At 36.5% G+C, this 25,000-nt stretch overlaps 1 protein-coding gene across 1 annotated transcript in view; it reads left to right on the forward strand.

Annotated features, from left to right (window-relative positions):
• The first annotated feature begins 6,145 nt into the window (after nucleotides 1-6,145).
• Nucleotides 6,146-25,000, forward strand: part of opn7b (opsin 7, group member b) — a 103,725-nt gene continuing 84,870 nt past the window's right edge. Inside the window, exon 1 of the mRNA XM_030139729.1 lies at nucleotides 6,146-6,421. The gene's annotated coding sequence lies outside the window, so the exon portion shown is untranslated. The remainder of the gene's footprint in view (nucleotides 6,422-25,000) is intronic.

Consider the following 25,000-nt stretch of genomic DNA (forward strand, 5'->3'; position numbering starts at 1 on the left):
ACGGTGCAAACTAGGCAGAAGAAGGAAAAGTATCTTGTTTTAGTGTGAAGTGTTAGTGGGTGAATGTTACAATTTTAGTAACCTAACATTTTTCTCCAGGCGCAGATATGATATGATTAACCATTATATCAGAAGTTTAATTTTCAGGTTTTATGAAGTGTAAAATAATAAAAATGTATCTACAATATTTATCCATCAATTTATCAGTGTGACTTTGCAAAGGTGTTGTACAAGAATGTGCAGTGATTGCACATAATAATGCAGTCCCTCAAAAGAAGAATATTTCATCAAGAATTAATGATGAATAAATTAACTCCACCAAAAAAAGGCTGATGTGTAATATGTACTTTTAATAGCTTATGTGCTTTGTCTGAAGGCAAAGTTTCATTTTCAGCAGTTTCAGAAAATATAACGAAGCAACCTTAGCATTTTTAGGGGAGTGTATATTTTGCACACACTGCTCTTTTGGGCTATTGACTCCAACAGAACAACAGATTGTCTATCAACAGAGCAATAAAAATCTAACATTTAGAAGTTGTTAAGCGTCCAACAGATGCTTCTTTTTGCAGTTAAAGAAAATAAGGTAAAATAACAGTTAAATGAAGCCATTTACAGGATTACATTTCCAGAAGAACTCACCATGCATACCATCCCATAGTGTCATATTTCCAACGCATGACGGCTCGCTGTGTGGCCTGAGGTAGCTAAATGTTCTCTCAGTCTACTCCTAATATATGCCTCTGCTTTGGTCATGTGGACCTGATAGTAGATCTAAGGACCTTTAAAGAAACTACAGATGATCTAAAGGGCAGGTTTGATTCAAAATGGTCGTAAAGAACCAACAACACTAAAAGATAAGTGTTGAGATAAAGACTGAAACATAAGAGAAATGGCGAAATGAACTTATAACCCCTAAGAGGCGCCTTTAGGATTACTCTATTTTTAAAGCGTCAACATGTGTGTCTCCATGTGTTATCATTTGTCCACTCGGTCTGTGTATTCTCACATCATAGGTTCACAGAGGCAGAGAAGTTTGCTCCTCCCCCGTATGTTTAAGAGGCTAGAAGGAAATCAACATATAGAAATGAGAAACTGGTTGATATAAATTATTACCAAACATTATTTCTAAAATCTAAAAGGGGAAAATGATGCATTCCTACTGCTCTCCTTAGAGAAGGGAAGGATTTCTTATTTGGATTGTTAAATTTTTTATGTTCAGATCCATCCGTCCATCATTATGGTTAAGAACTTGATGTCTCAGGAAAATTTGTATATGATGTCTTCAGTTTTGAGCAAATGTTCACTTACAGGACTAAAATGATTAAGTGGATATATTGTGACTGGGACGCAATGTCTGTCTATAGTAATAAATAGGTTATCTCAGGAGACATCTGTAGGGAATTTCCTCATATTTGAAAAAAATGTTCACCTGATCACAAGGAAAAAGGTCAAGGATGCTGTGATGTCAAAGCTCAAGATTTCACATTGTGATACAAGGATATCGGATGCATCTGACCGAGCTCGAGGTTCTTGTTCTGATGCTACAATGTGAAGATTACATGAGTGTAATCAGTAGCTACTACGGAATAAATGATGGGCTGGTTTTGCTCCTGTCATCACCAGCTTATGGAATCACAACCCTCCACTGTCTCCTATTGTTTAAAACACTGAACTGAACCATGACCACCATTAAGACCACTGCTTTATTAAAGTGGTCAGTCAATAACAGGAGTGACTCTTCGGGGAGAAATGAGACATGGGTATTCAGTCAAAGCTGGATTCTGTGCTAAAATGCACACAATAATGTCAGAATTTAGCCAAAACTTAGAACATATAAGTTTTTCAATGTAGCCAAGCCTCTTTTGATATGCTGTGCATCTAAGATAAACATAAGCTGTGTGATAGCCTTGTATAGGTGTGAACAGAATGGAGTGATTCATCCTGCTTTCAGTGAGTCCGGATGGGTTTGGGTTGCCTCTGATCACAGTGGTTGGCATCTGGTTGTGTGTGCACTGAATCTGAAACAAGAAAATCAATTCAGCACAGAAAATACTATCTTGGACATGTTATTAATGGGACATGGCAGGTAGAGCACTGGAGATTTTGTGTTGTCTTAAAGATGCAGTTTAGAACTAAATTATTACTGTAGTAATAGAATCGATGGGTTATTTTCAATACTATCTTGATATACTATGGCTGTATTAGAAAGCAAACCCATGAACCACTTAAAATGTGAAAGAAATTTACAGTATTTATTTACAGGTATTAAAATGCCTGATGAATTCCACCCAGCTTTTTATTTCTGCATTCAGATACATGGATAGAGGAGTTTGTTCTTAAGATCTGATCAGTGAAGTCCATCAGAGGCACCCATACTTACAGTTACATCTACTGTTTTTCTGTGTGTGTGTGTGTGTGTGTGTGTGTGTGTGTGTGTCAGCCACACACATACCATATGTTTGTCGATATCAATATACTTCTTTGGACTTCATCATGAAACCACTAGGGATGTCCCAATCTGATCTAAAGATCAGTATCGGCTGCCGATCTGGCATTTTTTTAGAAGATTGGATTGGATTTAATTACGTGATCCAGTTTTCACACGAGTTTTCAGCGTGGTTCCGCTTAACAGCTTCTGTAAATAAAAACAGAACATCATGCAACATGTCCGCTCTGTGAGAAACTTTTCTCTGGAAAGCAACGAGTCAAGCAGCAACTTGCAAGATGTGTAAACTGGCAGCTGCGTGAGGAGGGAGCATCAAGGTTCACTTTAATACAACAAATTTGATTTGCCACTTACAAAAGTATCACACAATTGAGCATGACAACTACAAGGCTGCAGAGAAGCTGAATGTAGAGTGAATACTGAATGAGAGCTGAATGTACACTGACTGTAGAGCCCATAGAATAAAAGTTTTAGTTCTTGCTTGATTTTTTAGATTTAAAATCTAAGTTACACAATTGCTGGATTATTTATTTTTTTTATATTTAAAATATTATTTTACAAGTTTTTTTTTTTTTTTTTTTTTTTTTTTAAAGAGGTATAATATACCACAAATACTGAATTGGATTGGACTTGGTTCTTTATATGACCCAACAGTGTAGGTTTGTTAAAAAAAAACAAAAAAAAAAACATATGAAACATAATAAAAACCTTTGGGTAATACTTTGGTTGCATTTAATTTTAATGCTGGGAAGAGTTATTTTGATGTTAACCATATACCAGAAATTCATGTTTGTTATAAAATCTACATTTAATAGCAACAATTATCAGATCGGTATTGGCAAAACTAATAATAAAAAAAAAACTGGATTGGACCAAAAGCCAAAAAATCCAGATGGGGACATCACTAATTACCACCATAACGAATATTACATTGATGAGAATGAGACAGGAAATTAGGAGCACTTCCATACCAAGTGTAAGTACCAGGTAATGAACAGTGTCAGAAACCAGGTTGTTTTACAATGAAAATCTTCAACAGCCTTTCACTGTGGAAGATGTCAGCTGATGTTTGTTAACTGTGTTAGCTCAGTTAACTAGATGATAAGTCTGTGTCCTCTCATCTGTAATGGGCTGTTAGCTGTAGACAGCATTTATTGAGCAATCTATTTGTGGAAACATCTAATGGTGAGATGACATAAATCTACAAATCTTATGAAAATATCATAATTTATTAAATTTGAATTAATCATAAAGGCTATACATTAAAAATGGAGGAACTTATTGGTTTTTGTGTAAAACAAGTAGGTAGAATTGGAAGAGATGAAACCAAAACTTTAGGAAAACATCATCCATATTGGCTAACTGTACAATAACAAATGATATCTTGTAATTTCAGCTGCTTGATAAATGTTAACACTTTCACTTGTGGGTTTGTTTGCAAAATGTAATGTCAAAGTCATGAAATACCTACAATTATAATATAATACTTAATATAATATTAATATTTAGCATAAAAATACTAAATACGGCTTCTTGAGCTAATTAGCAGGCTAACTGACAGAACATATAATTCAACACAATTCAATGCTAACATCAGCTAATGAAGCTAAACTATGTCAGTTATTGTAATTAAGTAGCAGTAAACTTCATGGCAGAGTTACAGCACTGTTATATAACTACAGCTGAGTAGGTTGTCAAGGAGAAAGAGAAGTTTAATTCAATAAACAAGAGCCCTGTATGTCAGACGTCAGACTCTACTAGTGCTAATGCTAGTTGTCAATCAAAGCCCACATAGACTCACCTGTCAATCACAGCAACCACACTTGATTATATAACTTTATAGTTTATGGTATGTAAAAAAAAATAAAAAATCATGTCCTCATGGCATGCCATGCTTATTTTAGCTGTAAAGTTGGCAGTTTCAATATCAGGGTTCTAAGGAGATTTACGGTGTGCATTGGCTTCACTTTTCAGACCCTGAAGTTGCTGCTTGGAAACACACAAGTTAAATAAAGAAGTAAAGCACCTGATGAGGAGGAAACAGACACAAGCAACTTCATGGTTTCAGGTTAGGGTGTAACTGTGGAATAATTATAAGTTATTAATAGATTAGAGAATTATCCCACTCAGGGTCTTTATCTTTTATAAATTTTTAAAGTTTAATTTTTTAGTCAGATGTATTCCGAAAATAATCTCACATCAGAACACATTAGTTTAATAAGTAATCCCTCACGTACGCTACCAGTCAAAAGTTTGGACTCACCTGGTTTTTCTTTATTTTCATCACTATTTACATTGTAGATTCTCACTGAAGGCATCAAAACTATGAATGAACAGATATGGAATTGTGTTGTTAAAAAAGTGTGACAAAACTCAAAGCATGTTTTATATTTTAGATCCTTCAAAATAGCCACATTATGCTTTTATTACTGCTTTGCACATTCTTGGCATTCTCTCGATGAGCTTCATGAGGTAGTCACCTGAAATATTTCCCAAAAGTCTTGAAGGAGTTCCAAGTGATGCTGAGCACTTGTTGGCCATCTGTGATCCATCTCATGCCATTTAAATGAGAAGGTGAGTCCAAACTTTTGACCGATAGTGTATAAAACTGAAACCTTAACAAAATAAACCACTCCATATTAACTACTTATTTATGTAGAAGCCCATATTATAGTCAACATGCAGCACTTCATTACTCATAGGAGACTGAGGAATCAAGTACAGATGCTGAGAGATAAACAGCTGCATGTTTATCTTTCAGGGCTCCAGGTCTTAAACTAAACTGTGATTATTAAATATATCATATTATAGATTGTAGAACTGTAAATAACCAAAATACATGTAATGTGTTGAGATCACACCTATGGTTTTGCTTTTGCAGGCAATGATACAATAACACCTCTGCTTTCCTTGTGAAGCATATGTAAGTTGTTGCCTTTAAGGTCACATTCATTCATTAGGTCTGTGTCGACCATGTTGTGAAGACTGATGCAGCCGAGTCTTTTGTTTCAGCTTTCTTAATGAGTCGCGCTCCCAGCAGATCTTTCATTGCATTACGCTGATGCTTTGGATCAGACTGGAGAGCGAGCGTACACACCAGTGTGCCTTTGCTGGTGGCAACAAACTGCCCTCGCTAGCAAAGATTAAGCATGACATTTTGCTTTCAGTTGCACTTCAAAGCTAGACCCGTGCCCCAGTCGCAACTCATACTATTATCCTTTTGACTCTTTACAGTTATCGCTCATTCTTGGCTTCTCATCTCCTGCACATTCCCTGTTCCTCAATCTAAATGTATAACTCCACTGTGGTCATTTTCAAAGAGCTATTGTTAATGAATGAATTCATCTATGCTCAGGGGTGGAGACAGAATAGTGACCATAAAAGAATACCCACCAAGTAAGTGTGTGACTGACATGTTAAGACACTTTGAAAGGCTTTTTGCATGTGGATACACAGGACGAGTATGCTGAGAAGAGGGAAAATCTGTGACAGAGGTGTTTGTGTGTGAGAGAGAGAAAAGGAGTGAAGAGATGTAGTGTTGAGAATCCATGTGTGTACGAGAAAGAGATTTGAGTGGAGAGGGAGAGAGGAGAGCAGCAGTGAGGGGACGAGTGGGGGAGAGAGTGGGAGGTACAGGCTGAGAGAAAAAGAGAGGAGGAGAGACCGGCAGCAGATCAGCACAAGGCAGCAGCACGTCTCTCTGTATCTGTCGCCTCTTGGATCTCCCTGAGCGCAGCTGTCGGACTGCTGCGACTGTGAGTGGATCCTCCCGCTCAGTGGCTGTGAGGGAGTGTGTACAGCACACCAGAGTTTCCCAAAGGCTACAACACAGAAGTCTGCAGCTCACACACTGCTCTTGTTCAACCGTCCTGGCTATGGTACTGACACACATGAGGGAAGGTTTGACTGGCTTCATACCGGACCTGACTCAGTACCCATGATCCCCAGCCATCCTTGGCATACCGTCTCATTAAGGTAAGCAGAAAAAGTGTTTTATTTAACAAATTCAGTCCCCAAAGTTGCATCTCTATTCATTATATGTATGTTAAACTTTCAACATAAAAAAAAAAAAAAAAATGTGTGAAACTGAATGTACAGAGCAGTGGATCAAGTTGCCACTGTCCCAGGCTCTAGTTTCACTGTTTATTGTGTCACGTCTCACCTGCTTTGTACAAACACAGTGGCAGACTTCCCTATTTTCACTCATGACCCCTTCATTATCTCATCCTGACTCTGGTCTTCATGTGAATGTCCATATTTGTGTCCTACTGTTGCACTTGACAGTTTTTATCCATCGATGGGGCATATATGCGTCCCTGTGGGTCTGAGCTCCATGTTTTGCACTGAATAGTTTATTGAGTGATAGTAACTTGGAACCTGTCATGTGATTTGCATTACTCATGACATAACGCTCCTCACACGCTAATGTCCTATATGATGAGCATATACTTAGAAACTGGATGTCATGTGGAGTGACCAGCTCTTTCTTGACTGTGGTTAAAGAAGTTATAGAGGATGTATTTGTAACATACACTCAGTAATAATAGGATGTTTCCCTGAGCAGTTTCCACAAATATACATTGCATAATTGTGGACATGGTGTGGACATTTCACACTGGGAGAAAGTGGCATTTACATGCTGTGTGAAATTGCATTTAACTTGACTGGCTGTAGTTAAGTGCATTATGTGAATAGTGGCATCAGCCGTTTTGTAAGGACACAAAATAATTGAATCATGCATGTCATTGGTGAGAGCACTAATTAAATTGATCGAGCTGATTGTGCTTAGGTTTTGTTCTGTCATTCTAAACAACTGTTGAGCACAAAAGCATGTTTTTTTTCAGATTAATTTAATCACACAGATGGTATTTTTAAGAGAGTTGAAGCTTTTATAGAAACACTGAGAATTATTTGTGATATAATACATTTGTTGCATGAATGACAGGGCTAAACGTTCCATATGAGGCAGACTCATTGTGATAGACAGATCTCCGACCATCATGTGATACTGATATGTTCAAGCAGCCCTGACGGACATAATAATGATTTAAGAAGCTAGCATTTAGTATGCAACATGAGAGACTAAGCCTTGTCAATCCCTGCTGACAGAATGGTTGTAGGGAGTCTGTAAACGCCCCCCAGCTCTACGTCAAAACTGTTATGTTCATATGTAGCCGAGCATCAGAGAAATAGCCTGAGAAAAAACAGAAGAGGAGGCAAAGGTGCTGGATAAATGGTACAATAGATTAAAAGGAGCAGGTTACGTACTATAGTCAAGAAAAAAAGAAAGACAGAGTGACAGGTAACATATGACAGATGAGGAAGGTGAAACTGGACGTGTTCTCTGAAAGAATGTGGGGTTGATTTTGGCTCGGTCATGAATTTCTTTGTGTAAGTCAAGTTTATTAAGTTAAACAGCAAAAAATATAGTGCAGATGCTGGCAGAAATGATGTACTACTGCTGTGTGTGTGGACTGGCTCTCTGTGTGTCTGCTCCGATTCTTTTAGAAACTCTAGATCTCGGTATAAATTTCATCCACTCTGTCTCTGGAGGAGTGAACGATCCATAAAACTGTGGTTTCCGTGTTTCTCAAACTCAACTTTTTTTGACCCAAAACTTGTTACTGCTGCTATAATACAATGGTAGTTTTTTTTTTTTTTTTTCCTATTGACATTGTTTTGAAGGTTTGTTTATTTCAAGTGAGCAGCAGCAGTATGATCCTGATTAAATGTTAATGTCACAGCCCTGCAGTTGACATGGTCATGTGTTATTTGACTTTTACGCATAGGTGAAGGTGATATCCACCAATTTGTCAACCGCAAAACAGTGCGGCAGTGTTACTGTAAGCAGTTTCCATATGAGTGTGGGAGAGAAGGTGCTTTAAAGTGACAGTGGGGGTGAAAGGGCACAATTAATCAGCTTTATGGAACAGCTGAAGAAAAAGTCACTTACAGCTCAGCGTTGGGCGGGTAGTATTTTATAAGATCACCACTGCTGCTTGGGTGGTGGTTGCATCATATTTAATGCAGGATTTTCCATTCTATTTTATATCTGTCTTGAAAGAGATATAGATAATAAAATATATGGTGTTAACTGATTAAATCTTAATATGGATTTATGCAATGTGTAGATTTAACAGTAATCATTTGTGATACAGGAGTGGATTCTTTGAAGAACACACATTCGACTCACACTTATCTTCATCTTTGCACCTCAACGAGGTCACTGGGGCATGTAGGAGTGCATAATGAGTTAACATTCGTTATGTTTTCTGAGTGGGCAGAGTCACCTACTGCATGTGCTTGTTAACTTCATATATAACACTATGCAAATGGACAATCCAGTTTATGAAACCCACATTCACCAGAGTTAGGATCAGGTTTTATTAAATTCATTAGTTTCTGTTGGTGTGGTCTCCATTATCTGCATTTAAGTTGTAAAAACACAAAAACTGATGCACTAAATAGAACATGCAAGATTATTTGCATATGGACTGTCTTCTGAACCATATGGTTATAAGTCGTGCGGTTAAACAACATACAGACGCTGGAATGAGGAAATCCTTTTTTTAATGTTTTCTGTTTCTGCAAAGGTACAGTTTTCTCATATGTGTGTGTTTGTCCAGTGTGTAGCATGTGCAGTATCATGTGGCAGAACTTTGCCTGTTACCATAAGGTTGTGATTAACATGTTAGAGTTTGAGTTCAGTGCTGGATGTGGTGAAAGTGACAAGTTGCAGAGGCAGACTGAAGTCCTCTCAGTTAAGTGGAAACACTTATTTTAAGGACCAGACTGTTGGAACTAATTTTTTTCAGCCAGTTTGGATCCTAATGCTGCCTGTTGTTGTGTGGTTAATATGCTCATTATATCTGCCAATGAGCAAATCTTTGTGTGGATCAGTGCATCATATCTGATTTATCATTAGAATACTGTCATGTAGTACATAATAAATATGGTCATGCATGTTGTAGATTATGCCATAAATGATTCCCTACTCATTTAACAAGACAATGTGTCATTTAATATGATTTTGTAATAAAAAGTCATGTTTTTTATCTCACTGCCATTGTTATATAATAGATCAGTGCAATCTTATAGCCGGGAGAAAAACCTCTGTATGGTATTTAACATTTATACTGTGTCTCAGAGAAATTCCATTCTTATGCCACTGAATTGCAAATCCGATGCTGCCTGAATTGTGTTCAGTACACCCATAATTGGTGCCTTGATTATGTTGCATGGAAATGTAATTTGTCAGTGAAGGAGCTGTAGATTGTTTTGCTGCTACTTAGTGTTTATGGTCTGGATGAGGGATTTATAAAATCCTGGATTTTGCCATGATAGTAGGGTTCACAGTAGGGTTTTAGATGAAGGGGATAAAATATTTTGCTTAGGTTTAGGAAAAGATTGTAATATAAAGATATACATGGTAGGTCATTTTTAAATCATATCTCTGTGGATTGATCCTGTATTACACCAAGACCTGTCATCTTTTCCTAAACCTGACCAAGTGCTTCCAATATATTAAAGAGTTAAATAATGCTTTTGTAAAGTCAGGCTGATATTGTTAATTGAATGAGCAGATCTTTCCATACAATGAAACTCAACCTTTTGCTACTTTGAAATCACATTAATAAGAAATTAATTATGTTGAAACAAAACAGCATTACATTTGTAGCAAAATAGATTTGTGCAAAAGTGTACTATTGTACTCTTGAATGTGATTAAACCAGGTTGCCAAATAGTCAGCACAGGACAAGTTATAAAACTAATATTCACAACATTATAGTATTCAGCATCTGGAAAAGACGTTAACTACACAAACAGGTTGTTGTGATGATACTCAGTGTTTTGTATCACATGAAAGATAATTCTGTACTGTTATTTGAAAGAACCTAATGAAGTGATCACTAAAATGACAGGCTGAAATGAATTTAACACAATGTTTAGACCTTGGGCATTTACTGCAGTCCCTGGTACAGGGAAGTGCACTGTGCTAAATGATACTGAACATTCAGGTGAATGACTTTTAAAGCAGCGTATGACTTTCATCACAAATTATTTTTCAAATTTGTAAAACAGGAGTGATGTTACAAAGTGCATTGTGGAAATGGTGACCAAGCGAAAGCAGTTTTTCACAGATTCAGGAAGAAAACTAGCCAGATTACCACAAAGTAAAATTCTCCAGTCCACCAGGGTTGTTTTGTTTTAAGAATGAATATAGTCGGTGGATGGAGGTAAAGGCAACATTTGGCTTCAGCACTCTCAAAGAGACAGCAAAATTGTTGCTGCGTGGAATTTCCATTCCCACAAAGCACTTAGCAACAAAATTTCCAAAAAGGCTCGAGTGATGTTTCAGTTTCTTATGTAAACAAGCAGACTGTGTTTATGATGGAGTCATCTTCAAAGTTGTTCAGTGTGAGGGAAGTGATTCAGGTGTATAAGCACAGAAAGACTAATGTATTAGTGATAATTAGCCTATCATTGGGGTTTTACAAATGTGAAAAAAAAAATTATGATTAAAGTCATACACTGCTTTAAGGTTACTGGCAAACAAAAAAGGCATTTGTACATTTCTAAAGTACTACACATTTTTGCTAATTCTGACTTTAATACATTTTTAAAAATAGTGAAATATTTCAATTCAGATCATAATAAATTACTACTCTTAGTACAATATTTTTTAATCAAAATGTAGATTTATTTGCCTTGTGTTGATGGGATATCCATATCAGACCTGTGATGAACTGGTGACATGTCCAGGGTGAACCCCGCCTTTGCTCATAGGCAGCTGGGATAGGCTCCAGCACCCCTGCGGCCCTCTTGAGGTTAAAAAAGTTCAAAAGATGACTGACTTACTGGCCTGTGATGATATTCCAGACTGGTTTATTGGCCATAGTCAAAGTTGGAACCAAACTATGAATCAAGTATTTACAGCTAAAATGCAATTGAACCTGAATGCTATGAGATCTGCTTTTATCTATCATTCAGTTTCAGTTAATGTTGTTAATAAGGTAAATTAATAATTCAGTTCATATGAAAATAAATATTCACAAAGACAGATCAGTTATTGGATTCTTAATGTTTATTCTTCTTCATCTGTGGCCTGTGGCAGCCAGTCATTTGACAGAAGTGGCCTCTGCAAAGCAGAACAATCAGTGCCTTAAGGCTTGTTGAGTGTGGGTCTATGTAGAATCAATGCCTGGTCACTAAGGTAGCTTTACAAAAGCTGTGTATCATTATACTGGACACTCACATAGTGTTACATATATTGTGTTTTTCGTCATTTGCGTGTACTCTGCACAGGTATGAATTTGAGTCCCTTGGATTGGGGCTCACTTTCTCACGTTAAGTGATCCTAAAGGCCAGGATTCACGTTGTGTAAACACAGTCCTCGTTGCCAAGCGGAGTTGATATGTGGAAGTGATTAGGTTTTGTTGATCAAAGGGAAGTTTGGATCCCTGTGGAAACTACTAGTGCCCAGGGGGGAGAAAAGGGGTTTATTGTGGAGTTAGGAGTCCAGAGAACATAGCCTTTTGCTACGGGACCGAGGGTTTGTACTGTTATGGTAATGTATGCCGCTAATGTGTGATTTTCTGTTCCTTTAATGTTCTGTCTTATATAATAGTGGTAATAATAGTTGTCTTTGTAGTCATCACGTGTTTTCTTTCATTTGAGACAACGTACAGTACATTTGTATGTACAGCAGTAAATTTTCCATTGAAACCATTATCTGTGATGAAATACATATTCTGATAATTTCACTAATGTTTGTTGGAGAGTTTTTCATAAAGAATTGTAACATTTGGAGTTATTTTCTCATGAAGGTATTTTTAGATGGAATTTTCCATTTTTATTTACTGACAGTTTTTATCACTACTCTGCACATAATAAATCTTATACATAAGCCGTTTTCTTTATCTTTTTCTTGTCAACAACATGTATTCATTTCTTTATTCATTTATTTATGGGGCATTTCAAATATTTGATATAATCCTGTTGCAACTGATCATAACAGAACATGCCTAAGGGATATAATATTAAGCTTTCACAGCACAATCGATCTTTTCATTCAGAGAATAATTCTTGCTTGTTTCTTTAAACACAGAACTATATGGTTATTTGAAGGGAAAAATCAACAAAAGTGCAAGAAAGAATCTCTGCACAACATAACCGTGACACGGCCTTAGGCTTGTGTTTGACAGAAATCTATATATGAAAAGCCAATCTGTCCTTCACAAGGTGAAGAAAAGTGAATTCCACTTCTCATTTTTAGATATGCCCCGCAATTACCATCATCTATACACGTCCCTCTGAAAAGATTCTTACAGGACAAACACACAAAGCAGCATCTGAAGACCTGTTTCATTATTAAACTGTCAATCTGTACTCTTTCAAACACAGGTCAAACGTACGTCTTTTTGTTACTATACAGGGAGCACAGCTCTATGACTCCTATTGATTTTCATTTCTGTTAAATGCTGAATATGACGGTGGTCTGAGACATCCCCGGTAGAGAATACATTACAAACACACAGTAATCTACTTTAAAGCGTGGCCTTTTACTCAATGCTTTCAAGAGAACTGTTGAATTCAAGTTAATGCACTTAGTCAGAGATTACAGGTGAAAATGGTGACAAATCTGGTTAGGCATCGATGTGTTGTGGTGTAATTTTATAAACAGCAAACTGGAAAGGCATCTGAGTGTGAGTGTGCAGACGGTGGAGATAAGAATCTGAATTTATCAAGATACTTATGTGAATGTTGATGGGTACAAAGTGCAGTGTCTCCACATTCCTTCCCCCTCTGGATCCATCATTGCCAGTGAAGGGTTAATTTCTAGCCAGTTAACAGAGAGCTGAGCCCAGGCTGCCAAGAGCTATGACTGCAGGCAACTTTGGCAGGGGAAGGACAAAAAAATAACATTCATTTAATTAAACTGTTTCTTCTCGACTTCAACTCTAGGATTTAGCATTTATGGAATGAACTTTTTCATCTAGAGGTTTTGGCTCACATACGAGCAATTACTTCTTCAATTTAACAATGACTGATACAGAAAACAGATGTAAGTTAAATTAAGTTTGAAATATAGAGTCACATTCATGTTATCAGTAGTAGCATTCCTGTTCTGCTGTATATTTGTGTATGAAATGATATTATAGATGCAGAAAGGCTTTTGGTTGGAAATGAGCCTATGAACCTTCACAGTCCTAAACAGCACCAGTAACTAAAATCATCCACTGATCTAAAATATTTTCACAAACTTTTCAACCACTGTCCTTATTAATTCACTTTATTCAGGTAAAATGCAGTTTCTCAGTTTTTCAGCAACATCAAATATGACTCATTTGTACATTCAGAGACTCCATAGTGAACGTAGAAACACCATCTTCTTCATCTCCAGAAAAAAATGCGATACATTTAGTTGAAAAATGCACTTTATCACTATTTTTTTTCTGTTCTGATACAATTCCATTGGTATTTACTTTGAGAATATCTGCATAATAAGTAAATCAAGCATAGGTAAAAAACAGATTTTTACAGAATATGCAAAATGGAGAGTATAATATCATTATAAATGGTGAGAAATCAAAAATTTGGGGTAACCAAAAATATAATCTTTCTAGTTTGGTTGCCTATTAACTCAATCTGCAAGTGAAAACTGGAAATAAGAAGTGAAAAATAGAAAATATCTAAATATCTAAAAATCAATGCTTTCCTCAGGATATCAACTTCAGTGTCCTATTTGAGGTTTTTGTTTTTTTCTGCAACAAACTTCACCAGATCAAAACAGCATCCACAACTTAAACAACTGAAAACACACAGTTCAAAATGCATAAGTGATCCTTTAAGTGGTCTGCTGTGACATGTTCACATCGTTCCCCATATTTGGTCTCCTATCATTGTCGGGGCACAAACAGGCAGAGTAAAAATAAAAGTGTGATTCCAACAGTAAGCCATGGTGAGCAGCTGTTTTCCCATCACTCTGTGGAGGGTTACTGTATGTGTGTATCTTCGCTACACTGTGTTTATGCACGTTTATTATGAGTAAATGAATGGGCAGGTTGATTATAAAACACTGGAAACAATAGGCTAAATATTGCCCAATTTTAGTCAGCAGAGTAAACCCTCTTTATTCAAGTGTCCATACCTGCATCATTTTAACATCAGCTACAAAATAAAAACTGGAGCTAAGCTAAAAAAGTAAAACAATTAATTCTGTTTCTGTCCCAATGCAGTTATTATGAAATTATGTCATAATGTGATTGAATAATATGCCTCAAAGCTGAATAGAGCTTTTGACACTGACATTGACATCTGCCATTTACAGTAGCCTACCCTAAAGAGAAATGCACTTGTGCTTTTTTGCAGTATGTGTGTGTCTGCGTGTATATAAATACCATGTGTGATTATCTATGAGCATGGACATTCCCCCAGGGCAGATATATCCTGAATGACAAGCAACTAAATGCCAGCTGTCCTTATCGTCATGTACTGCATGCATTATGCATACTGCAGTCACTGCCAGCATCTACTATACAAACAACATGAACATGCTGTAACACACACATTCACCATACCAGTAAATGCATGAAAATACACAGACACACATGCATTTAATGGTACTGGCAGGGGTACAGCACTGCCACACCGTTTATATGTTTGTTATCTCAGCACAAAACAGACCATGTTACAGCAAAACAAACCACGATGAAGCATGATTGTAAATCATAATCATGCCACTGTAAATGTGATACCGCGTGGGTATTTTAGTTATGTGGGCCATCGTTTTCCCCACTGTAACAGCAGCCTTTAGGGTAGTTGTCTATCACATGGAGCCACCAGCCAAAAGTGTATTTTAAATGGCACAACATACATAGCAGCTTAGATTGTGACTTACAATTACACAATTACCTCATTATCACAGCCAGTACTTGGCCGTCTAACTTATGAATTTGTCTATTGTTTGTTTTTATCTCCTTCATTTCAGTCATTTTTCCTCTACACCATGAAATACAGTTACACAGCAGAGGCGATTTCTCATAGACTCCAAGGGAAGCTCGGCTTCCCCTAAAATTATGAAAATTAAATGGTTAAATATGTACGGTTGTGTTGACATTTCATTGACTACAAATGTGTTAGAACACGTTCATCTCAAAGACGAGTTCGTTCAGAATCAGCTTTATCACAAATCAACGGACTCGATTGTGTTCACTTCTCATACATTCCCGTTGCGCTGTTTTCTCATACGATCTATGCTCAGTGCATTTGTCCGTAGACGCTCAGCATCCATGCACTTCAATGGGACTGAGTGAAACAGTTTTTTTCATTGCCTCAAAACTGGATGGTAATTGGATAAATGCCACAATGTTGTCCCCCTCCCCCTGGACACTCGGCATCTCTGGGGGTGAATGGAGCTGTGGGCGGAGCTTGGCTGGGCTGGACGCTGGGCTTCCATGTGCTGATTAGAGGATCAGTCGAAAGGCTGAATCCCGTTTGATTGACAGCTATTTTGAGATCTACTCCTTCACTTGACAGAGTTCAGTTTAATACCGTCGCACATTCTGCTGTGAAATTGAGAGAGAAACCACTACAAAATTCATTTCTTGCACTGTAAACACAACACACTCATTGTACTTCCTTGTTTCAATTTAACATAATTTCAACGTTTTCTTGTTTCAGTTACATAATTTATTTCATTTCTTGTTTGAGTTTAATATCGTTTTGTAGATAGTTAAATCAATCATACTGTTGGCTAGGTCGGAGTGAACTAGCTGTCTAGCAAAGTGCACATGATGGCAGACAATGCTAATGGAATGGAGGGCTGAATTTATGTTTAAATAACTTGACAATTTTTTTGATGTAAGCCAACAATGAGCTTCCCCTCTCTGAAGGACGAGCAGCCGCCACTGTTACACAGCTATTATTTTAAGTGCTTTCACCGACAAGTTAATGGTCGATAATGACCTCTATTTTATTTGGAACAAACACTGTTCTTGTCATGACATTTATCAGTCAAAAACTGCATCTAAGTGTGATTTGGATGTTATTTACATCACTACTAATAAATGATTCCCAGTTGTGCTTCAAGGAAATGCAGTATGTTGATAAACTAAATGACAATATCATTACAAACAGCCATGGAGGAGGGCTACTTTATTATATTTGTATATGACAGCATGCACATAATGCCTGTTATCTCCCCTACATCCCCTTGAGAATCATACACCATCTGTTCCATTTCTTTTCTAATCGGTTAGTTACGCGAAACTGTATTGGGGATTCACACATATATACCGTACATTAATACATAACATTGTCCAAAGCATCCAAACTTTTAACTTAACATAAGAGTATGTCTGCAACAACGTGCTTTTATCATGAACAAAAAAAGAACCCTGTTAAAAACAGAATTATTTTCAAGTTGCTCAATGAAAAACATATGTATTTAGTGTCCAAAGTTTATCTGTTTGGCTTAAGATGTTTCTCATTCCAGTAAAAAGCTCGGGTTCTATGTTTTAAGTTGCCACAGTGCACAACAGATTGGCTGCAAAACATTTTACCTATAGGGTTTTGTTTTATTTATGGTGACAGAATATGAAGGTATTTTGTCATCGTCTCACTTTTTAGCCTCAGCAAAGCTCCAGTGTTTGCTATAATCATGGAGATATGTGTCAGATGGCTATTTGCACTTTAAATATATATATATAGTCCCAGCCAAACAAACCGTAAAAAAAGAAACATCACAAATCCTACTGATAAAGACACACTCCAAAACCGAAATATGAGTGTATGTGTAATGACAATAAAGTTGAATCGAATCGAATCGAATCAAATTTGATCTAATCTCTTTTCATTCCAAAGATGTTCTGACTAAAGATGAGAGATTCCAATGGTGGCCATTTCACAACTGAAGAAAACATAAAATTTTACTTATGACGAATTAAAGTGAAGACACACCAAATCGACTGCCGATCGTCACCAGAAAAGGTAGCCAAACTGATCAGTCAGCTCCCATCTCCTCAACAAGGTCAAAAAAGTGCGAAGAACACAGCAAATACCAACTACTGATTTGAGTGTACATTCTGTGCTTGCGCGAGACATAATGTCTCCATAACAGCAGGCGGCGCTAATTTGTGTTGTGGCCCCAAAGAAATGGATATGATGGAACATCTCCAGACCAAAACACAGAGCTCACTGTCGTCAGTAATTATTGTCAGCAGAGAGTGTTGAGTAGTCAAGAAGGATTGTTGTTGTACTTGTTGAACAGATGGCTTGTAATAAGAAAATAGTGGCATTGTCAGTTCTTGGGCTTCTTCTTGTGGAAGAAGAAAGATTTTGGTTTTCTCATTCGCTGATTCGCTAGTCAAGGGCTATCCCTCCACCAATCAGATTGAACAACTGGGTAATGGCTGAAAAGAATGACGATGGCATTAACGATGGCCGATTGCACAGAACACACCAAAGGGACTCATGTCACCAACCTCGCCAGACCGCCTGAAGACGTCCGACCGCCAAAAATTAGGTTGGTGTGTCTTCGCCTTTAGCTTAAGCTTTGATCTTGTAAACTTCAGGTCTCTGATGTCACCAAATGTTCTCCAAATATTTACAACAGACTTGTCGTTCAGCAGAGAGTGGAGACGGTCGAGTGAATCCCTACTTGGATCTTTTACCCAAATCCCTAAAATGACTCATGACTGACAGACATAACAACAACACCACCACATACTCCTAAAAAGTACAGGGTGTGGAGATGATTTATAGGGAGGAAAGAGATTGAGCCAAATCAATCTGATGGCCCAGCAGTACAGAGAGACAGTCTAATGAATCCCTACTTTCCTAACCCAGACCACGCAGACCACTTGTACACTGTGAGTCATCAGATTCAGATTCGAGTAGTGATTCACTTGAGGATCTGCTACACTATGAGCCCTCTGATTCTGACTGGTCCTAGTGGGTGTGACTGGGCAATTCTGGATCAAATGGCTTAAGTGGCTCATACAACCCAGATCCTATCGATGAGTGATTCAGAATGATCCCATCACTAGCAGAGACTAGAGACATGTTTAGTGAATTTGGTAGTTTTGATCAAATAAAGAAGAAAAATGACACATTTCATTTCATTCATTCATTCACTTGTTTATTTCGAGCATTTACAGAATACATGCAAATTCAAAATTCATTCATCTACACTCAAAAAAGAGTGGGAAGAAGAAAAACATATAAAGGTCATGTGCGTTCAGTCCATGGTTCTATTACACAAAATGGGCCTCACCTGTCAAAACACCTCAGGCAAACACCGTTATTATCACGCACATCATAATTTGCTAATCTATAGGTATGATGGTAAAATAATCACAGAGGTCCGAGGTCACAGAGTCTGTTGTAAATTAAATCATTTCTCCATAAAAATCCAGTTAAATAGACCAGACTCAAACACCAAAAGGCCTTAACATTGAACTCTGTCACCTTTAGTACTTTTGCTCATATTAACCCATAAAGACCCAAACCTCCACTGACAACCACACCATCTACTGATCTAAAAGGTTTAATACCTGTTGATCCACTAATTCTATCAATCCATGTAAATAATTGGTGTAAAATACAGTTTGTCGTCTTTTCATTTGGACGTTCAGAGGCTCCGTAGTGAACATCGAAACACCGTCATCTTCTACAATATTGATTCACCAGTAAAATCCATGGAGTTGGATCAATGACAGTGGATGGAAACGCTTAGATTATGTTCAGTTCATGATACCTTGGCTGAAAAGAGTCACTTTTTCTTGAGTTTTCTCAATTTTTTATATAATAACCCTCAACTTCCCTCTGAGCTTTTATGAACGTTTACATGATGAGTAAATTAAATACAAGAAAATACATGATTTACATTGAAAAAAATGCAAAATAAGAAAGATAATATTACAATAAATGGTGATAAATCTCTTAAGAGAGGTTAAATATAGAGAAAAATTCATTTGGGAACTGACATAAAGTAGCACTGGGTCTTTACTGGTTAATGGTCAAATAACAGAGGGTGTTGTATTCTGTGCTGTGAGTTATGATACTGGTCTATGTCAATAAAACTAAAATGAATGCAAAGAAGGATTATAATATTGTGGACATACTGTGCATTATTAAAAGTCTTTTCTTTCATTTTTAAAGCACTCTATAACTGTGTAGCTGTCATCAGTTCTCTTTTATAATCGTCTTTCATTCATTCAAAAGACGATGCAAAAACACTTTTACTGTGAATATGTGTGAAAAAAATCAAATGGACAAAATCCTGAATAGTTACACAGATTCATACACAATTAAAATAACTTTTCACACATACTCCCACAGCATGTATTATGCACACAGCACCTCACATCTTATTACCTTCAAAATGTCTCATTTAAAGCAGCTCTGTGGAGTTTCCTTCAAAGTTAGTCGAAAAGGCCACATCGCTTCCTGTCTCTTCCCCTTAACTGTTACATGACTTTCTTTGTCTGCTGGAGAGATTACATCACCGCTTTTCTTCCAGTGTTACTCTCCCTCTGGCGCTTTGTCTGTCATGACTGTATTGACACAGATCCTAACTAACAATACCAGCCCACCTCTGCTCCACAACCTCCATTTTTCAGCACCTTCCAAGGTTGACGCTGATGAGATATGTCATCAGTGAGAAGCAGGAAAAAGACAAATTTCTGAGAAAAGGGCTCATTGTCAGAGTAAGTTGCGGCACTGAGCTTCATCAATTGCAGGTTAAGATGGAAAATATACAAGAAAAATGATTAAATGGAGGTGTAAAAATTGCATCAAAGACGTCAGAGACTCTTGCACCGGAAAAAATCTAAATCTTACCAAGTGTATTTTTCTCATTTCCAGTCAAAATATCTCATCACACTTAAAATAAGACATAATCACCTCAAAAGCAACTTTTCAGTGAGATATAAGAATTTATTTTTAGACAATAGATTTTGAAAATCTTATTTCAACAAGTCTTACCAAGATAATTTTCACTTGTTCCAATGACAGATTTTTTTGCTTGAATTAAGCAATTAAAAAAAAAACCTTGAATTACGCAAAAAAAAAATCTTGAATTAAGACAGTGGTTCCCAACCGTTTGTGGCTCATTTTAACATCACAAATTTCTGGCAACCCCAGACATTCAAAACAGAGACTGTTTTTTTTTTTTTGCTAAAATTAATTTGTTTTTGATCATGTAATAATTTGCTATACTATGTTGTAAATAAACATTAATTTTAGATGACGTTTAGTCTATATAATGTATATTATTATGGACAGAGGCAGAAAAGCCAGGTGTAGATCCTTGATCAGGATATGTACAGTCAGTCCAGCTTGTATTTACTAGGCTGACAATTAATACTGAACAAACAAGAACTCAAACTATGAATTATGAAAGAGCTGCAGCATCTGAAACTGACCACAATGAACATTTGACAGATAAACAGTTCCACAGTGCTTCAGTTTCAGCTTCATAGTTTGTCATGTCTTTTATGTGTTGTGATTGTCTTTCTCAAGTCACCATATATTTTTTATTTGTAAGTTTTTAAAAAATTTTAGCAATTACTAGAAATTTCAGGTGACCCCACGTGGGATCCCGACCCCAAGGTTGAAAAACACTGAATTAAGCAAAAAAAAATCTGACAATGGAAAAGGTGAAAATTATCTTGGTAAGATTTCTTGAAATAAGGTTTTCAAGATCTATTGTCTAAAAATAAGTCCTTATATCTTACTGAAAGGTTACTCTTTAGGTGATTATGTCTTATTTTAAGTGTGATGAGATATTTTGACTAGAAATGAGAAAAATACACTTGGTAAGATTTTGGTTTTTGCAGTGTAAAGATGCTGTATTTTCCACATCTAGCAAACACCAGCACTACCGGTACCTTTAGTGGAGTGTACTCATACATCAGAAGTTATACAGTGAATTTTTGACAGGTCACTTTTGAAGGCAGCAGAAATGAGTTATGACATCCAGGAAAATATAATAAATGACACTAAAGGCAAAGCTCATGAATGGAATCTATAAATTGCACAAGTTTGTCAATGCAAGCAGTAAAGCCTGTGCTCTGAATAACAAAATCTGCTTTTAGTTCTCCACAGCTCCCAGTTTCACAAGAGGGAATAACAAGAATGTAAATGTGTTGAAAGGCTATGCTAAAATAAACACAGAGTTACGGAGGGTAGAGTGGATGTTTATGTGTGTGCTTTTTTTTTTTTTTTTTTTTTTACGCTTCTGAACTCACTTGTGATCGTGATATTGTGAAAATCTCTCTAGTGGTTTATTCAGTAAAAGCCTTTTGTTTATGAAGTCTCAAAATATCAGCCCAGGAGCGTGGGCCTCTCTCATTTCCGTCCTTAAACAGGGTAATTGAGTGGAAAATATACTGAGGGGGAACAGTAAAGTCTACTGTCGTAACAAGGTAATGTGATACTGCTTTTGGTCTGTGTCTTTTGATGCTAAGATCTGTAAGAATGTAGCTTGTTTTTAATGCTTGCATTCTTGCATTATATGGGGGGTGTTTGACTTTCCATGTTGGGCTCCCAGTACATAAAGATATTATAAAATATAGAGCAATAAAATATGAACGTGCACTGTTAATTGGTTGCACTATTTGCACAGAACCATAACCGGTACCGTTACACTTCACTCAAACCCACCGGTTTAGTCCACATTGTAAATTGTATATTGTATATTTTACAAAATTTGTTAGTCCATTATAACTCTAGCTTACTTATGTATTCTATTCTATTCTATTCTATTCTTTTTTTTTACTGCATTATTCTTACCTACTCCATGTTCTATGTGTGCACCAAACCACTGAAACACATTCCTAGTAATGTGATTCCTGTTTACCTACAAGGCAATTAATATGATTGTGATTATATTGGACACAAAAGGTTACACAGAGTACATGTCTATGATCAGAACTAGCGACTCTGAAAACATGGCTCTAACTACATTTTTACAATCAAAACAATGTTGAATGTTGCATGATAGACATTGGATTTTATTTGTGTTTAAAGCCCTCACTGGTCTTTTAACATCTTACATTAATTTTTTAGTATCTTATAATGCAAGTCAGTATCATACTCACTCAAAGGACTGGCTCACATTGCAGGTTCCTTCAGAGCGTACTGAACTGGGACAGTCCGGTTTTTCTTACTCTGCACCTTAAACCTGGAACACTCCAAAACAATCTGAAAGTTACCACACTTTTATCATTGGGACAATTTAAATCCTTAACCAGTGTTTTTCAACTTTGGGGCCGGGACCTCACTTGGGGTCGCCTTGAATTGATATGAGGTCGCCTGAAATTTCTAGTATTTGATAAAAAAAAATGTAAATAAATTACTAATAAATTTTTTTTTTTAATGATTCAATATATATTTTATTATAGTTAAAACACCACATATTTTTCCTAATAAAAATCAAGGTCAAATAAAATGCAGGATGTAACATCTGAGAGGGCATATCTTGTTTGACCCGATCATGTAACCGCATGCGTTACTCTGCTTCAACCTGCCCGGACAGTCAAAACCGCACCACACAGAAAATGGAAAGATTTCTTCACTCACCAGGCCCTGTTAAGACATTTCCAAGAGGAAAATGTCTCAGTTTTGAATGTCTGAAATTTGTGATGTTAAAATGGGATCACAAGCCCAAAAAGGTTGAGAACACTACCTTTACCCATAAAGACCCAGAGCTACTTTTGTGGCAGTTCCCAAATTCATTTTTCTCTCTTTCTACCTTTCTTAACTGATTTATCACCTTTTTTTTTAAAATAATATAATCCTCTGCATTTGCATTTTTTGGTGTAAATCATGTATTTTCCTATATTTAATTCACAGATTACGAAGATGTTCATAAAAACTCAGAGTAAATTCAAAGTTAATTCTATGAAAACAGAGAAAAATTAGCAAAAATGTCTTTTTCAGTCCAATCTCATAAACTGAACATAAACCCAGTGTGTCCATCTGCTGTCAGTGATCCAACTTCATGGCTTTTACTGGTGAATCAATGTTGTAGAAGATGACGGTGTTTCCACAGTAACTACGGAGCCTCTGAACTTCCAAATATGTCATATCTGATGACCATGAAAAGATGAATAACTGTATTTTACACCAATTATTTACATGGATTGACAGAATTAGTAAATCGACGGGTATTAAATAGTTTAGATCTGTGGATTTCAAATATTTTATTTTGTCTTGAGGTTGTGTCCTCAATATATCTCAGAGTTTAAATAAAGGTTATGAATGAATAAATGCACTTTGTAGGAACATCAGTCACTGGTAGAGAAATATCACTGGAAATAATATGTTAGTAAAGCAGCAGCACAGCATCACTAACTGGCACGCAAATCAATTCCGATGTTAAGATGCACAAAAAACCAAAACACTGTCTCTGAAAGCTTCTTTTTTCTGTTGTTTTCATCTTGTTATTTCTTTTATGTAATTAAAAAGTAAAATAAAATACTTATACAGCACCTTTCATGCATAAAACATGACTCAAAGTGCTTTACAGGAAGATAAATTGATATGAAAATGTAAAAATGCTGATACTAGTGATAAAAACACGTGGTTGGAGTTGAAAATCTTCAGATGACACCATCCTAATGTTCAAATATATCAAAGAATCTAAATGAAAGCACTTGGGAAGAAAGAAATTAATTAAAATCCACCATTTACATGTCTAATTTGTGGTGGGAGGAAGACAGAAAGTTGCATCGTCCAGAGTTTTTGTTATTAATTTTTGGAACATTCATTAAGCCTGCACTAAGAGACCTAAGGGGTTAGTTTGGAATATATTCGCATAAGCAGTCTGAAGTGTATGAAGGTGCTAAACCATTCAGAGTCGTACAAACAAGTAAATGCATTCTGAAATCAGTCCTCAGCTACACAGGGAGACTGTGTCATGCTGAATGTGATGCCACCGTGAAAGTAGAGTGGCTCTTTTCCTGATGCTAATTAATGGTCTGGCTGCTGACGTTACAGTTTATGGGGGTTTTTTTTCTTTCTTTTTTAGATCCAGAATATAGTACATTCCAATAATCCAAGTGCAAAAATTCAAAAGTGTGAGTCATCTTTTTGGCAGCATCCAGTGTAAGGCTGGGTCTGCCTCGAGTAATATTTCTTAGATGATAGAAGAAAAAAAAAGCAATTTAGAATCAAGAATAACACCAGGGTTTTTACTTCTGTTAAATTTTAAAGTTAACTTGAACTCTTCTGTCTCTTCACTTGAAGCAATCACAAGAATTTCATTTTGATTGATTGATTTCTTTTTTTTTTTACTCTACATTTATTTTTCACAGTTAAAGCAAACTTGCAGGTGTACGAAGTTGGCCAGTACTTATATTGAGGCGTACAATCGCAGATAAAATTATTAGACCACCCTTGTTTTCCTCAGTTTCTTGTTCATTTTAATGCCTGGTACAACTAAAGGTACCTTTGTTTGGACAAATATAATGAAAACAACAAAAAATAGCTCATAAGAGTTTAATTTCAGAGCTGATATCTAGACATTTTCCATGTTTTCTTGATAAT

The sequence above is a fragment of the Sphaeramia orbicularis genome, chromosome 7 (genome assembly GCF_902148855.1).
Source record: "Sphaeramia orbicularis chromosome 7, fSphaOr1.1, whole genome shotgun sequence".
Lineage (NCBI taxonomy): Eukaryota > Metazoa > Chordata > Actinopteri > Kurtiformes > Apogonidae > Sphaeramia > Sphaeramia orbicularis.